This window comes from Zootoca vivipara, chromosome 1 (assembly GCF_965207765.1).
Source record: "Zootoca vivipara chromosome 1, rZooViv2.hap1.1, whole genome shotgun sequence".
NCBI classification, from domain to species: domain Eukaryota; kingdom Metazoa; phylum Chordata; class Lepidosauria; order Squamata; family Lacertidae; genus Zootoca; species Zootoca vivipara.
In genome coordinates, this window is record NC_142582.1 from 14,263,138 (window position 1) to 14,280,399 (window position 17,262).

A 17,262-nucleotide genomic window follows, 5' to 3' on the forward strand; every position below is an offset into this window, starting at 1 on the left:
CTCAGGGCAATCCTCCCCCCCAAAAAAGCTCCACAACTCTGGGCCATTTTCTTAAATTGGAGTCCCCCCTTATACACAGGGGCATGTTATACATAGTGTGTATGGTGTGGGGTGTGTGTGTGTGTGTGTGTGTGTGTGTGAGAGAGAGAGAGAGAGAGAGAGAGAGAGAGAGAGAGAGAGAGAGAGAGAGAGAGAGAGAGAGATTTATTAAAGATTTTCTTGACTTACAAAACTACATGCATGGTAAACTTTACATTCTTTTACCTAGTGTATGTGGGGGGGTTTTGTATCAGTGTCTCTTGGATACGTTCTCTTTCTATTCATTTCCCCCCTTGCCCCGCCGACAGTGAGGGTGGGCATGTAAGGGAACAATATCGTTGGTTTCTTTAGTTGACTGCAGTGAGAGTTAAATAAAAAAAAAATCCTTCAGTAGCACCTTAAAGACCAACTAAGTTTATATTTTGGTATGAGCTTTCGTGTGCATGCACACTTCTTCAGATACAAATGAAAGCTCATACCAAAATATAAACTTAGTTGGTCTTTAAGGTGCTACTGAAGGAATTTTTTTATTTTGCTTCGACTCAGACCAACACGGCTACCTACCTGCAGTGAGAGTTGTTTGCTTGTGTGTGTGGGAGGCGAGGGATTATTGGGTCAGGTTAGCCATATTGATTTGTATGATGTCAGTGGGTTCTTCTTGTTGTCTTGTTGGGAGCCATACCGTTCTCTGCAGGCGTCCTGTTTTATTTGTCCCAGTGTCCGTTTCGGTCTCTTGCTTAGCTTCTCTAGTAGGGCTGTTTTCCATAGGATTTGGTACCAGTGGCCCATGTTTCCTCCTGACAATAATGCTCACTCACACTATCAAGAGCTTATAAACCCGTCTACTCTCAGCAGCCAAAAGCATCATAGCTAGACGCTGGAAAGACGTCATCACCATGTTTGATCCCTGGCTTCTCTAAATAGGGCTGGGAAATGTCCCTACATCTGAAACCCTGAAGAGCCACTGCCTCTTAGTGGAGACAGTAAGGTAAAAAAAGGTAAAGGACCCCTGGACGGTTAAGTCCAGTCAAAGGCGACTATGGGGTTGTGGCGCTTATCTCGCTTTCAGGCTGAGGGAGCCGGCGTTTTTTCCACAGACAGCTTTCCGGGTCATGTGGCCAGCATGACTAAACCGCTTCTGGTGCAACGGGACACTTTGATGGAAACCAGAGCACACGGAAACGCTGTTGACCTTCCTGTCACAGCGGTACCTATTTATCTACTTGCGCTGGTGTGCTTTCAAACTGCTAGGTTGGCAGGAGCTGGGACAGAGCGACGGGAGCTCACCCTGTCATGTGGATTAGAACCGCCGACCTTCCGATCAGCAGGCCCAAGAGGCTAAGTGGTTCAGACCACTGAAGTGGAGACATTTCTGAATTAGATGGACCAATGGCCTGGCACAATAAAAAGGGTTCCTGTGTTACAGCCCATAGACGTTGGAAAAGGCGGTTTGTTAATTATTGGGATGAGAAAGATTGAAAGAAAACTTAAATTGATGTAGATTTGCTTTCTCTTGCCTATTTGTGTGTGCTTTAATTATTATTTATTATTAAATTTGTATACCCTCCTATACCCACAGGCCTCAGCCGGTTACAACATAAAACCACAATATAGGAACACAAAATATATTATAAATACAAAAACAAGAACAACCCAATAACTCATTACTTTTCTTCTTAAAACAGCGCTCAGTTTTTCTGCACTTTGTGTACGTACAGACCTAATAAATATTTAATCATATCATTGACTCACATAACTTTATGAAAGTATGCATAAGCCTTTGATCTTGAAAGGTGATTTTCAGAGCAGCTCATTCCTTCTATTGTTATGTGATGTCCTTATATATCTTTAATTCCTAAGTAATATTCTACATCACACCCCTTTGAGCCTTATTCGACATTTTACCATCATGGAAACTCCTTGTAGTATGTGCTATTTCATATATTGGATTTTTTTCTCTCTCTCCTTTTTCTTGTATAAAAACAGCAGCGAGAAGAAAGCCAATCTTCTTAATGGACTGTTTACAATGTGTTCTAATTAAGATTAATTATTTCTTGAAAAAGCGAGGGTTAATTTTGCTCAAGACACAACTAAAGCTAAACATGTTTATTTTAAATTAACTTTCCCCCCAGATCATTAAATAGCAAATAATAGTGAAGTGTGGATTTCCATGTACAGTAGAAAAAAACCAGATTAAACAGCCAGCAAGTGCACCCATTATTCCAACATGTTAAATGAAATCAAGGTGTGATCCGATTTGCCTTTCCTATGAAAGGCATGTGAGAGGATGTTGCTTTTCCCCAGGTAAGAAATCTGAACAGGTTTGTGCACCATGTGAAATATCATCATGATGGAAGTTCTGCAAAAAATAATGCAATCCCCCAGAGCCTCAACCAGCCTCCTTTGAGGTCAGCGCTGTTCCATTTACCTAGCAAGATGTACAGGCATTGCCACTTAAAGACAAACTTTATTTAAAAACCATGCATTTGTACTGGAGCTAGAGAGCTTGCAGGAATATCTGCTGGAAACAACATAACTTCATACTTAAGAAGAAATATCCTATGGGTGTAGAACATGGGTAGGCAAACAAAGGCCCGCGGGCCGGATCAGGCCCAATTGCCTTCTGGATCCGACCCGTGGGTGGTTTGGAAATCGCCGCGTGGATCGCCAGCGCACACGTTCATTCCCTCTCCCTCCCTCTCCCTCACACGGTGGCGCCTCCTCCCTCCCTCCTCCTGGCTTCTCCCTGCCCTGCCTAGAGAAGGAAGGGGGCTGGGCTTTGTTGGTGCCAGCAGCAGCTACAGCGGTCAAGCAGCTGCCATTTTAAGCAGCCCCTCTTCAGAGCCCTTTCACACACCACTCATCGTTCTCCGTCGCCGCCAGTCCCTGCCGCTTGCAAGACACAGGTAAGCAGCCACTGGGGCTCGTGGTGCTTTTGCATCAATTTTTTAAAAATAATTTTTTTAAAAATAAAAACAAAGATTACCATAATCAAGGACAAAAGTGGTAAGGACCTAACAGAAGCAGAAGACATCAAGAAGAGGTGGCAGGAATACACAGAGGAATTATACCAGAAAGATATGGAGGTCTCGTACACCCCAGGTAGTGTGGTTGCTGACCTTGAGCCAGACATCTTGGAGAGTGAAGTCAAATGGGCCTTAGAAAGCACTGCTAATAACAAGGCCAGTGGAAGTGATGATATTCCAGCTGAACTATTTTAAATTTTAAATTTTAAAAGATGATGCTGTTAAGGTGCTACACCCAATATGCCAGCAAGTTTGGAAAACTCAGCAATGGCCAGAGGATTGGAGAAGATCAGTCTACATCCCAATTCCAAAGAAGGGCAGTGCCAAAGAATGCTCCAACTACCGCACAATTGTGCTCATTTCACACGCTAGCAAGGTTATGCTTAAAATTCTACAAGGTAGGCTTAGGCAGTATGTGGACCGAGAACTCCCAGAAGTGCAAGCTGGATTTCGAAAGGGCAGAGGAACCAGAGACCAAATAGCAAACATGCGCTGGATTATGGAGAAAGCTAGAGAGTTCCAGAAACACGTCTACTTCTGCTTCATTGACTATGCAAAAGCCTTTGACTGTGTCGACCACAGCAAACTTTGGCAAGTTCTTAAAGAAATGGGAGTGCCTGATCACCTCATCTGTCTCCTGAGAAATCTGGGACAAGAAGCTACAGTTAGAACTGGATATGGGACAACTGATTGGTTCAAAATTGGGAAAGGAGTACGACAAGGTTGTATATTGTCTCCCTGCTTATTTAACTTATATGCAGAATTCATCATGCGAAAGGCTGGACTAGATGAATCCCAAGCCGGAATTAAGATTGCCGGAAGAAATATCAACAACCTCAGATATGCAGATGACATAACCTTGATGGCAGAAAGCGAGGAGGAATTAAAGAAGTTTTTAATGAGGGTGAAAGAGGAGAGCGCAAAATATGGTCTGAAGCTCAACATCAAAAAAACCAAGATCATGGCCACTGGTCCCATCACCTCCTGGCAAATAGAAGGGGAAGAAATGGAGGCAGTGAGAGATTTTACTTTCTTGGGCTCCTTGATCACTGCAGATGGTGACAGCAGTCACGAAATTAAAAGACGCCTGCTTCTTGGGAGAAAAGCAATGACAAACCTAGGCAGCATCTTAAAAAGCAGAGACATCACCTTGCCAACGAAGGTCCGTATAGTTAAAGCTATGGTTTTCCCAGTAGTGATGTATGGAAGTGAGAGCTGGATCATAAAGAAGGCTGATGAATTACATGAATTACAACTACAGTTCTATGAGGCTACAAATCATTGGCACCTAATGGTACCTTTACCTTTACACAAATAATAGAGGGGATGACGCTAGGTAGAGTTGAGGAAATCCCTTCTTCTGACATCACTCTAATACGTAGATTCAATTCTGCTCCCCTTTGCTCCACTGAAAAAAGTTCAAATGCCACAGAGGGACCTGGAATTTGCCCAGATACTGAGAGCGACACTTTTGCCTAATCGTATCAACAGCTGTCTTCTAACATTTCACCATGGGATGATGAATCCATTTAGACGAGGTGGGAGGGGAGAGTTACACATTTTACAAATGGCAAATTCAATGTGACCATCGGGCAATCCATTAGATAGCCATAATGCTCACAGCTGGATACTTGCTGAGAAATGGCATTTGATAGCATCGCTGTTAGCCTTCATATAATGCAATATTTATCATGGTAAGAGAGGAGGGGAATATTTTTAGCTGCATCTTGAGTAACGTATCTCCATGGTAACCACTCACTCGCCTTCGCCGTAGCCGTTGCATGGAATGTTGTCACATTAATAATAAATGGGATGCATCTTACACATTGGGTAGCCAATTGACTCTTAGCCGCGGATTTCTTCTGTTGATAGTCAGAGAGTTTGCAACACTTAGGACACAGAAGCAAACTTCTTTAATACTATTTCGGGAAGAAAGTTCCCTTGAAATTCACATATTGTCCATAGAAATCGTATGCTTGTGGGTGGCGCCATTTGGGTTGGCTTAACAATAACAATAACAATAACAACAACAACAATAATAATAATAACAACAACAACAATAATAATAATTATTATTATTTATACCCCGCCCATCTGGCTGGGTTTCCCCAGCCACCCTGGGCGGCTTTCAACTATTGTTTTCTGCCACCATAGAAGTCAGTGAACAAATAGAATCCAGCAGGCATGGAATAATATTTTCTATCCTCCATCCATATTGAGAATAAGGAAATGACATGCATTTAAAAATATTTTTCTAAATAACTTCCTTAGCAAAATTTGCAGGGCTGGTTTCATGGGGGCTAGAAACTAGAAGACACAAAAAGCCTAGCTGGTCATTACAAGAACTCAGTAACTGAGAAATCGTAATGGAGTTTGATTTCTCCCCGCCCCCCATACTTCCCAATCCTCTTTCATTCTGTGCCATGTCTTTTCGATTGCAAGCCGGAGGGTAGAGATTGTCTCACTGGTATTTGCCAGCTGTTCTGGAAGCCTTGGGGGGTGGAGGGTAGGAGTGGGAAGGAAATGCTTTAAGTAATACAAAATAAATTAATGATATTGGATCACTTCTGAAAAAACTAAAGAAAAAGAAAAAGATCCAAACTAGCAGAGTTCTTGGTTGCAATGTTTAGAATTAAAGGTTATGGGGGAAAGTCTAAAGCAGGCATCCCCAAACTGCGGCCCTCCAGATGTTTTGGCCTACAACTCCCATGATCCCTAGCTAACAGGACCAGTGGTCAGGGATTATGGGGATTGTAGTCCAAAACATCTGGATGCCTGGTCTATAGAGAAATGGAGGTTTTGAGCCAGAATTGAAATGGATTCACAAAATTCAAACCAAAAGCCTCCAATTCCACAATTGAATGCTACATAAAAAATTTAAAATGTTCAAAATTTGTCTTTAAAAAAGTGACTATCAGTTGTAGGCACGCAACTCAATCAAATGTGCATTCTGCTCATTGGAATGCCCATTCAATTTACAACCGCAGTTCCTGATATAACAGGTCACACACACACACACACACACACACACACCTGCTTATGTTTACAGATCCCTTTATCTGGATTGAGGCCATATATCACTATGCTTGCTTGACTTCATCTGAAATATCACTCTCAAAATCCCCAAATAAAAGATTCCAGAAGTGGAGACTTCCCAGCTTTGGCAAGCCTCTATTCATCTGAATGACATTAAAAAATGCTTTCAGAATATCATTTTAAGCTGGTGAGCAACACATTATGGCAAATGCATGAAAAAGTGTAGAAGACAATCGCAGAACGGTGAATTGATTCCATTTGTTAAACTGCTGATTCACTTATCTTATTGTGTACGGTGGCAAATTGACCTTGCTAGGAAAGCAGCTGGTGAATGAAAACAATCTTGGCTAGACCAGGTTTCACCAGGCCCCTTTGCTCACCCATTTCATTCCTTCTTTGCTATGTCATAATAATAATAATAATAATAATAATAATAATAATAATAATAATAATAATAATAATAATTTATTATTTATACCCCGCCCATCTGGCTGGGTTTCCCCAGGCACTCTGGGCGGCTTACAACAGAAAAATGAAATAAAATAATCTATTAAACATTAAAAGCCTCCCTAAACAGGGCTGCCTTCAGATGTCTTCTAAAAATCTGGTAGCTGTTTTTTTCCTTTGACATCTGATGGGAGGGCATTCCACAGGGCGGGCGCCACCACCGAGAAGGCCCTCTGCCTGGTTCCCGGCAACTTGGCTTCTCGCAACGAGGGAACCGCCAGAAGGCCCTCGGCGCTGGACCTCAGTGTCCGGGCAGAACGATTCAAATGGCTATGTTGTTTCCTTGACCTGCTACCTGGTGCTGCTAGGTGCATTTTCTTCTTCTTCCAATGCTGCATGATTCCTGGACATGTTGAAGAAAATATCACCCTCACTCTGATTTGGTTTCATGACCCTGTCAAGCAGCCAAATCTGATTAGTGATGCTTCATGCCGTTGCTCTGGCATCATGCAGTGGGCAAAGAAATAAGAACAGCTGCCAGATAATAATAATAATAATAATAATAATAATAATAATAATAATAATAATAATTAATAATAGACTAGGATGTTCCTATTTTCATAGGAGAAATGTTGGAGGATATGCACTTGGAGGTTGGAGTTGCCCCAGCCACTCTGGCTGGCTTCCAACATAAAAATGAAATGAAATAATATATTAAACATAAAAACAGTGGAACCTCGGCTCCTGAACACCTTGGGAGCCAAACGTTCTGGCTCCCGAACAAACAAAAACCAGAAGTAATTGTTCCAGTTTTCGAACGTTTTTTTGAAGACGAACGGCAGGCAGGCTTCTGTGGCTTCTGATTGGCTGCAGGAAGCTCCTGCAGCCAACCAGATTTAAACAGACTCCCGGAACGGATTAAGTTCGGGAACCAAAGTTCCACTATATATAAAAACATAACAAAACATTAAACATTAAAAAAAAAAACCTTCCCTATACAGGGCTGCCATCAGATGGCTTCTGAAGATTGTATAGTTACTTATCTCCTTGACTTGGGGGTCACATAACTCCCATACCCTCCAACATTTCTCTGATGAAAAGAAGAATGTCCTAAGGAAAAGCAGGACATTTGGGGATCAAATCTTCTGTAAATCTGGGACTGTCCCTGGAAAATAGGGACACTTGGAGGGTCTGAAAAGGCTTGTGGGAATAGGAGGTGTCTTTTGCAACCCACAAACAGAGATGTAAAGGAAGCTGTTTCAGCTCAGCTTTAACTTCAACACAAATTCAAATGCTACAAAGACAATCCTCTCCACTGCTTGTGGCCCTGGGTGATACACCTCTCCTATAAAGTCAAAAGCAGTGAGTATCTCAAACATCTTCCTTAAACCAAAGTGTTTGTTTTATCTTCTCTCCTCAGATGTGATAAGAGAGCAGATCCCAGTTTTTCCCCCTGCTCCTTTGACGTATGACATAGGCTTCCTGTCTATACTCATGACAGCTTGAAGGAAGATACACTCTTAGGCTTTGCAGAAAACTGATCAACATGCGAGTTGAGCTTCAGAGATGGCATTGCCCTAGTATTCAATGTAGATCTTTTAAGATTACAACTATATTAGAAGAGAGAGAAATAAATTCCTGAGGCAGACCCAGGCACAATCTCTGCTCTTTATGAGTTTGCCTTGTATCATCTTAGGGCTACACTAGCCATTGCACAATTAGCAGGTCTGATGTTGTGTACCTGTGTGGCATACCATGTACCACGTGAATTTACTGTAAGGAGGAAGGATTATAGAGAACCCCCCCCTCTCATCAGGAGCAGTCCGTCTCCAAGCAGTCATGAAAGCGTGGGGTCTGAAGGGGCTAGTCAGGAGACGGAGAAGGAGTGCCAGGTCTCTGGCAGCATGGGAGAGCCCCTGCTCCACAGGCGGGAAGAGAGAGAGGCGGGAAGGGTGGACAGGGAGAAAGCAGGTTGCAGACCCTTCCCCCCCGACACCGGAATTAAGGAGGAGGAGAAAGGGGAAGGAGATTCACTTTCCTGAGGCTTTTATGTTGGTCAAAGTCGCGAAAAGGGGCAGTGCTGGATTCTGAAATGGAATGAGATGACATGAAACCGACAGCTCACTACACTGTAAATAATGTGCACCAATAAATACTTTTTGAAAGACAAGTATGTGGAAGGTCATTACTCAGGAGTAGTCTTAACAACCCTGACATTTACCATTTTTAATTGCATATTCACTTGGCAGGTACAGACCCTCCAGGTGTCCCTATTTTCCAGGGACAGTCCCAAATGTAACAGAAGACCTCCTGGCTTCTGATTTGATTCTGGAATGTCCCGCTTTAGAATGTTCTTCTTTTCATCGGAGGAATATTGGAGAGTATGGAGTTATCCAACCCTGAAGCCATCCAAAGGAAGCCCTGTATACAGGAGTTGTTTTTTAAAAAATGTTTATTGTTTTATTATGTTTTTATATATGTTGGAAGCTGCCTGGAGTGGCTGGGGCAACCCAGTCAAATGGACAGAGTATAAATAGTAAAATTATTATTATTATTATTATTATTATTATTATTATTATTATTATTGATAGATACTTTATTGTCAGGGACCCAGGTGGCTCTGTGGGTTAAATCACAGAGTCTAGGGCTTGCTCATCAGAAGGTTGGCAGTTCGAATCCCTGCAACGGGGTGAGCTCCCGTTGCTCGGTCCCAGCTCCTGCCCACCTAGCAGTTCGAAAGCATATCAAAGTGCAAGTAGATAAATAGGGACCGCTCCGGCGGGAAGGTAAACGGTGTTTCCGTGCGCTGCTCTGGTTCGCCAGAAGCAGCTTTGTCATGCTGACCACATGACCCAGAAGCTGTCTGCGGACAAATGCCGGCTCCCTCGGCCTATAGAGCAAGATGAGCGTCGCAACCCCAGAGTCGGACACGACTGGACCTGATGGTCAGGGGCCCCTTTACCTTTTTTTAACTTTATTGTCATTGTACTTTAAATAGTACAACGAAATTGAATAGTACAACAAAATTGTATTATTATTATTATTATTAAATACATATTCATTTAAATATTTATTATTATTATTATTATTTATTATTATTATTATTATTGAATAGGACATCCTTATTTTCATCAAAGAAATGTTGGAGGGTATGCAGACGTGCTGTAGAGAGCTCAGGGCAGAGGCTCCACATCATGCAAACACATAGTTTTAAAAGAGGCAAGTTTGTATTTTGTGTTGGGGAGAGTTCATGGCTTCTTGTATCTCCACTTTAGTTAGTAGAACTAGGAATCTTTCATTTCAGTGTATTTCCTGCAATAAACATAGCTCTCTTGTTCTCTCCAAGGCAGAGTATATCCAGGGTAAAGTGTGCTTCTCCAACGGGGATTCAGATTAAACTCAACTTTTGCTGAGCATTTCCAGAGGGTGGCCCTGGCTGCCTGCTTCATCCTCCTTAGTTTCTGGGTTGTCCTTGTAGAACTCAACAGGGAAGAGGGCTGGTTAAAACTAGAAGTGACTCTGCCTGTCATTGGCTCAGATGCCACCTATTGTTGGCCTTGCTTTCTGTCCAATGGGCATCAGCCAATAACTGAAGAGTACTGAGCGACTGGCCACTTCCATCCCTCATTTCAGATGTATCAGAAGTGTGAAAACAGGAAGTGCTAGTAGCCCCATCCTCTTCCTTTCTCCATACCCTCCAACATTTCTCCAATGAAAACCGGATGCCAATAATAATAATAATAATAATACCCCACCCATCTGACTGGGTTGCCCCAGCTACTCTGGGTAGCTCCCAACATATATAGAAGCATGATAAAATGTTAAACATTAGACAACTTCCCTTCAGGTGCCTTCTAAAGGTTGCTTTGGTGCAGGCATCCCCAAACCTCGGCCCTCCAGATGTTTTGGACTACAATTCCCATCATCCCTGACCGCTGGTCCTGTTAGCTAGGGATCATGGGAGTTGTAGGCCAAAACATCTGAAGGGCCGCAATTTGGGGATGCCTGTTCTAAAGGTTGCTTTAGTTCTTCAGTGCTTTTTTCCCTGGGGGGACGCATGGGTACGCATACCCCTAAACATTTTGTAAATTGTAAGTTTGACCTCATTGAGGGACAGTATTTCGATATGAGTAGGAAAATGAGAGTGCAGTGGTACCTCGGGTTACAAATGCTTCAGGTTACAAATGCTTCAGGTTACAGACTCTGCTAACCCAGAAATAGTACCTCAGGTTAAGAACCTTGCCCCAGGATGAGAACAGAAATCATGTTCTGGCGGCGCGGCAACAGCAGGAGGCCCCTTTAGCTAAAGTGGTGTCTCAGGTTAAGAACAGTTTCAGGTTAAGAACGGACCTCCGGAACAAATCAAGTTCTTAACCAGAGGTACCACTGTAACCCTAAACTTTTTTTTTTTTAGAAACAAGCCATGTAGTTACTTATATTGTTGGCTCTGGGGTCTCATTACTCCATGCCCTCCAACCTATCTCTTGTCTTGAGATCGATTACCCGCCCCCATTTTTTAATTCAAGTTGGCACTCCTGATCCATACCCCCGCCCCCATTTCTCCAATGAAAATTGGGACATCCTAAGGAAAAGCAGGACGTTCCGAGATCACGTTAGAAACTGGGACGGCTTCTGTAAATCTGGGACTGTCCCTGGAAAATAGGGGCTCTCTGTCAGGTCCTAAACTTCTCTCAGGATTGGGCAGGGGGGAGTAGTTCCTGGCAATAAACTGTTTAAATTTGGATTATGTTTCATACTCCTGAGAGAGGGAGCACGATGCTTTATGCATGAATCACCCAGGGAATAAATACATTTTTCAGCCCACCCACCCCCCATAATCAGATTTGATTTCATCTGTTCATGTAGCACACACCTGCCTTGCTCTGCCATTACTCCTGGGTGCAGGAAGAATGATGCTTGGATTTTCAACCTAATTTGTTCTCATAGTTAGTTCCTAGCCACGCACAATAAAAAACGATCTTTTCCATGTTTGATGAAACACAGTGAAATGATGAAGCCAGGTGCACTCTGCACCGGCTGCCTCTTGTGTATCAGCAGATGACACAGAATATCGAAGGAATGCCTTTCGAAAATCGTACGTGAAATCTGAACAACGCCTTTGACCAGTTCCTGGTTAAGTAATGAAGCAGAGAAATGTATATAGCAGGAGGTGGACAGCGTATGATCTGCAATGATTTATTCATAGATAAAATTGAACAGCATGTACATGTATGGAACAATTGCACTTAGGAGCCATTTGTGCTTCTTTAGTTGCCTATCTGTAATAGATGTCTCGTATATAACGTGGATATTTTATAAACTCCAACTTGGACTCTTGGATAATTTCTGGTGTTAAAAACTAGAGAGATTATTGACCTTGTAGAGCCCCTAGCTCCTGACATTGACACAAACAGACACAGTCTTTTACGTCTGGTGTCTCATATTAAGTGCAGGATAATATGACTCCTCAAATATTTGCCTATCTTCTTCGAACCGAAATACCTGTAGCCTTATTTCCATGTTCCCTGTTCGTAGAAGAGGTCATGTGTCCTCTCCAGGTGGTTGTGGGGCATCTCACAAAGCCGTTGCGCCTGATAACTTTCATAAATCCCTTTTGTACTGTGTAGTGAGAGTGAATATTTTGTCAGTCAAAAGCTTGCCAACTTCAGATTGAGTACACAGTGAGTTCCCATAGAAATCATGGTGGCTATCTCATAAGAACCACAGCCATCATCCCTGGCAACAACACATACATCTGCACTGCTGGCTACATAACATGTTTATGACAGTCTCTAGTGCCGTTCTCCCTGTTTTATTTCCTGACTTTACTTGTTTTACAATCAGGCAATTCAGACCATACCTTTTCATCATCCTCCCAAGCCCACTTTCTCATCTTTAGCTCTTTCCAGTGAAAGCCTCCTCTTTCACCCATCCTTCCATACGACAAATAGGAAAGTCATTTACTATCACTAGGAAAAAGATAAAGTTAAAGGTGAAGGACCCCTTGACATTTAGGTCCAGTCAAAAGTCAAAAGGGACGCAGGTGGCACTGTGGGTTAAACCACAGAGCCTAGGGCTTGCCGATCAGAAGGTCGGCGGTTCGAATCCCCGCGACGGGGTGAGCTCCCATTGCTCGGTCCCAGCTCCTGCCAACCTAGCAGTTCAAAAGCACATCAAAGTGCAAGTAGATAAATAGGTACCGCTCCGGCGGGAAGGTAAACAGCGTTTTCGTGCACTGCTCTGGTTCGCCAGAAGTGGCTTTGTCATGCTGGCCACATGACCCAGAAGCTGTATGCCGGCTCCCTTGGCCAATAACGTGAGATGAGCACCGCAACCCCAGAATCGGTCACAACTGGACCTAAAGGTCAGGGGTCCCTTTACCTTTACCTTTTACAAAAGGTGTGGCACTCATCTCGCTTTTCATGCCGAGGGAGCCGGCGTTTGTCCACAGACAGCTTTCCGGGTCATGTGGCCAGCAGGACTGAATTGCTTGTGGCTCAATGGAACACCGTGACGAGTGCCAGAGCACACGGAAGCGCCATTTACCTTCCCACCACAGCGGTACCTATTTATCTACTTCCCCTGGTGTACTTTCAAACTGTCAGGTTGGCAGGAGCTGGGACAGAGCAATGGGATCTCACTCTGTCATGTGGATTCGAACTGCCAATCTTCCAATCAGCTAGCCCAAGAGGATCAGCGGTTTAGACCACAGCGTCACCCGCGTCCCTTTTACTACCACTATAGCTGTTGGTTCACACAGCTGCTTTTTTATGCTAGGAGGTGACTTTTCGGCATTCATCCTGTGTGATTTAAACCAATTCCCAGGAATGAGTTCAATGCAGCCTACAAATAGATACCAGCTCAGGTATTTCTGAGGTCAGATGGCACGATGTTGCATCCCAGATCATCATGACAGTATGTGGTTAATCAATCATTTAACCAGGGCTGAATTTGAGCCAGACCTGAACTCTGGCCACAGTGCCAAAGTTACACAGCACTCATTCCTGGGAATAACAAATAAAGTGTCTTCACTTATATACAACAAAAGTGGTGTGTGGAACGGGGAAAAGCTAGTTCTGTGGGGTGGTGGTGGTGATTTTGGAATAATGTGAGGTTTGGAAATGAAATCCCCCAAATTATGCAGATTATAATTCATGAAAATATAGTTTCTGAACTGCAAGTTTTATAAAGAAGGGGCGAGGAGGAGAAGGAAGGAAGGAAGGATGGAAGGAAGGAAGGAAGGAGAGAGAGAGAGAGACCTGGACGGCAAGTTTTCTCCAGGTATTTTATTTTACAAAAAATAAAAGCCATATCTTAGTAAAAACAAACAAACATTTTTTTAAAAAATATATATTTTTGCAGCAGAAATACTACATTTCGAGCAGAAATACATTTTAAAGTTGATTTAATGTTGCTGCACTGAAAAATGAATGTTTTCTTTTTTTAAAAAAAAAAGCACCCTCATTGCCTAAAAACAAAGTATATTCACTTACAGTATTTCCCCTATTTTCTGCTTTTGCCTGTGCATATTGCTGTTGGCTGAGAGTCACTTCAGCAGTGGAGAGAATCTGCATTAAATCTGCATTTTAAAACAAAGTAGACAGGGAAGACAGAGTGCAGAGACAGTTTCCAATACACATTGTGATCACGGTCAAATCCAGTGGGAAGTGCCTTCACAATGGCAGTGAGTTGACCACAACTGCAAGCTGAACCTTGGAGACCAAGAACAGTGATGGAAATTCCAAGGTGTAAACTACTGGTACACCTGAAGATTGGTGTTGAAGTCTGTGAGAGATCTTGCAGGTGAGGCATGTGACTGGCCTTTGCGCCAGCTTGCAAGCTTTGATGGCATTGTTCTTTTTGCTCACAGGAAGCGAACTGCATCACCATCCATACTTGTAAGTATGACATAGTTAATTACAAGGAGGGAAGCTCCATTGAGCACAGTAGGGGCTTACCTCCATATAAATATGCATATTTAGATGCCAATTCTACTCCCAGTATGAACACAATGAAGACTACTTCAGAGTAAACATGTATAGGACTGCACTGCAATTCAGCTTTATTAAAATCAATGACAGATTTGCCATTGTTCCCTTTAAACGACCCAAAACCAGCATTGAACCCTGCAGAGGACAAGCCTTGATAGCTTATTTCTGTAGCGCTACATCTGATTCGAAAGCGAGGGCATTGCACTGTCTTCCTCAAGGCAATTTCCAGTCGATAGCAAAAGGAGCATCCTCCACTGCTTGGACTCAAGCCCTTAGCTTGTGGCCTCTGGCACTTCTGGCTTGGTGTAGCTGCTTCTGCTCCTTGCTCTCTCTTTTAACAAATGGTGAGTTCCTCCCTGCTGATTTGAATCTGCTGGCTTTCCACCCCAAGCCATCTCCTGTCTGATGTGCTCGGCAGTGCACAGACCTTATCAACACCGTCTCTGTTCCTTGTGTCACATCCCATTTTCGCAGTGCAACCTCCTAGATGCTATGGGTGCTCACAGATGTCTCCTCTATGCATTCAGCTGCCCATCAAAGGGAAACACAGCTGTGGCTTGCTCTCTAAGTATGCCAAAGATAAGCTTCTAAGCTGGCTAAGTTTCAGATGGCACAACACGATCATGCATGATTCAGATCAGCAAATCAAGGGTCTTTCATTTAACCAGAATTTATTATGCTGGAATGACATTAGGACATTTTGACACCAAGTCTAGCCACTGGCTATTGATCTGGCTCTGTTGCTTTCATGACATCATGATCTCTTATTAACACCAACAGATGGTACCCTCATTTCACCGTTTCTGCAGCTTACAATCCTAGGGTTGTTTTTCTGACTTTACCAGGGGGGGGGGGGAAGACATGCAATGGAGGTGAGGTTATAGTTGGGCACAGACACACACACATATACATATACCGGGGTGTATAGGGTGTTAAGAGCGGGTAGTACCTCTGGTGGGGGACACATCATGCTCCTTCTGGGGTAGTTTGTCCACCTTTAATCTCCAGCCTGTACTCATCTCTCACTTGTGGCTCCTAGAACTTGTCAGCATGCAATGGCAGCCACACCCCAGGTACAGCTTTGACTGGCTGGCTAAACCAGGTGAAGGTGTCAAGCCCTCAGTGAGCTAGGGACTTTCTCTGCATGCAAAGACAGGCTCTGGCAGAATGAGCAGACAAGACCAGTAGAAGGTGTTTTCTGCACGTGCTGTGGTGGGAAGTGCGGGACAGATCCTGGGAAGGTGGCCCGTCTAGGAGAAGGAAAACTCTGGTCCTAAACCTTCGCTGCCTTGTGGGATATCTTCAGGAGAAGAAAAGACTAAAGAGCAAACCCTACACAAATCCAGAGTGGCATCTTTAAGACAGTTGGATGGCATCCTGTACACCTCCTTCAGCAACTCCTGCAGCTAAGCTGGTGCCAAAGAATTACTCTGAGTTCTTTTGAACCACATCAGCAAGGCTGAGAGTGGGGGCAGGGGAGGTTTTGTTGTTTTGGCTGCAAAGGACCTCCACACACACTGCCCAGGCTTGCAACCCTGGGAAGGTCACTTTGGTGCTGCTAGCACAGCGGTTTGGCTTTCCCCCAGTGGCACACTTCATTCTCTCTTGAGGCAGACAGGTGCCAACAAAAAATGCAAATGTTTGTCCGTTATAAAATTATGCATAAATTTTGCATATATGTAAAACTTTGACTTCTTTGTCTATGGGAAATGGAGAGCTAACAGTGTGATGAACTTTTTTTTGGCTAAATTATATATATAAAAAACATGTGTACTTGTGAATGAAGATTCAGCTAGTGACTAGGTGAAGACTGTTCCACTCAGAGAACTAGTGCCAAACAGAATCTTTCTCTCCGCATCATTGGAGTAGCCACCAGATACAGAACCAGGCGATGGATCTTTGAAGAACACAGCCAGCTTCACCAGAGAGGTGAAACTTAATACAGTACAGAACAGGCCTTGCCTTGTCTCCCAAGTCTTCAAGTGCTTTCAGTTCTCTGCTCAGGCAAAACTCCTATGATAGCGGAAGAGTGTCAGTCAGTACAAGTTCACTGGGAGCTCTCCAGGGTCCTGAAATGATTTTCCTGAAAATGAATGCACCCTACTAGTTTCCGGAACCTGACCTTGTAGTGGCCTTATCTGATGTGTCTTTGCTCATTGTGCTTTGCTAATGTGTCCTTGCTCGCTGGGTATCTAGTTAATGAGCTTTTTAACTAAAATATTAGGAGAGGTCTTTAAAAGTATAATTGCTCAGAAGTCAGTCTCAGGGGGGCACAGGGGGTGCTGTGGTCTAAACCACTGAGCCTCTTGGGCTTGCCAATCAGAAGGTCAGTGGTTCAAATACCTGCGATGGGGTGAGCTCCCGTTGCTCGGTCCCAGCTCCTGCCAACCTAGCAGTTTGAAAGCACATCAAAGTGCAAGTAGATAAATAGGTTATAGTGTGAGTGAGTATTATTGTCAGGAGCAAACACGGGCCACTGGTATCAAATCCTGCTGCAGAAGGACCACAAACGGCATTTCCATGTTCTCTTTGGTTCCGTCACGGTGTTCTGTTGTATCCTTAGGTAGCTGCATTGTTTTATACTTTCTGGATGTCCCACAATAATATTACAAAGTAGTTGTGTTCTATTTTTAAAAGCAGCCACTCCTATAAGTTATTTCTTTTTGATTTCCAATGTATCTTTATCAATTAAAGAAATGGTGTAACACTAGCAAATTTTTATT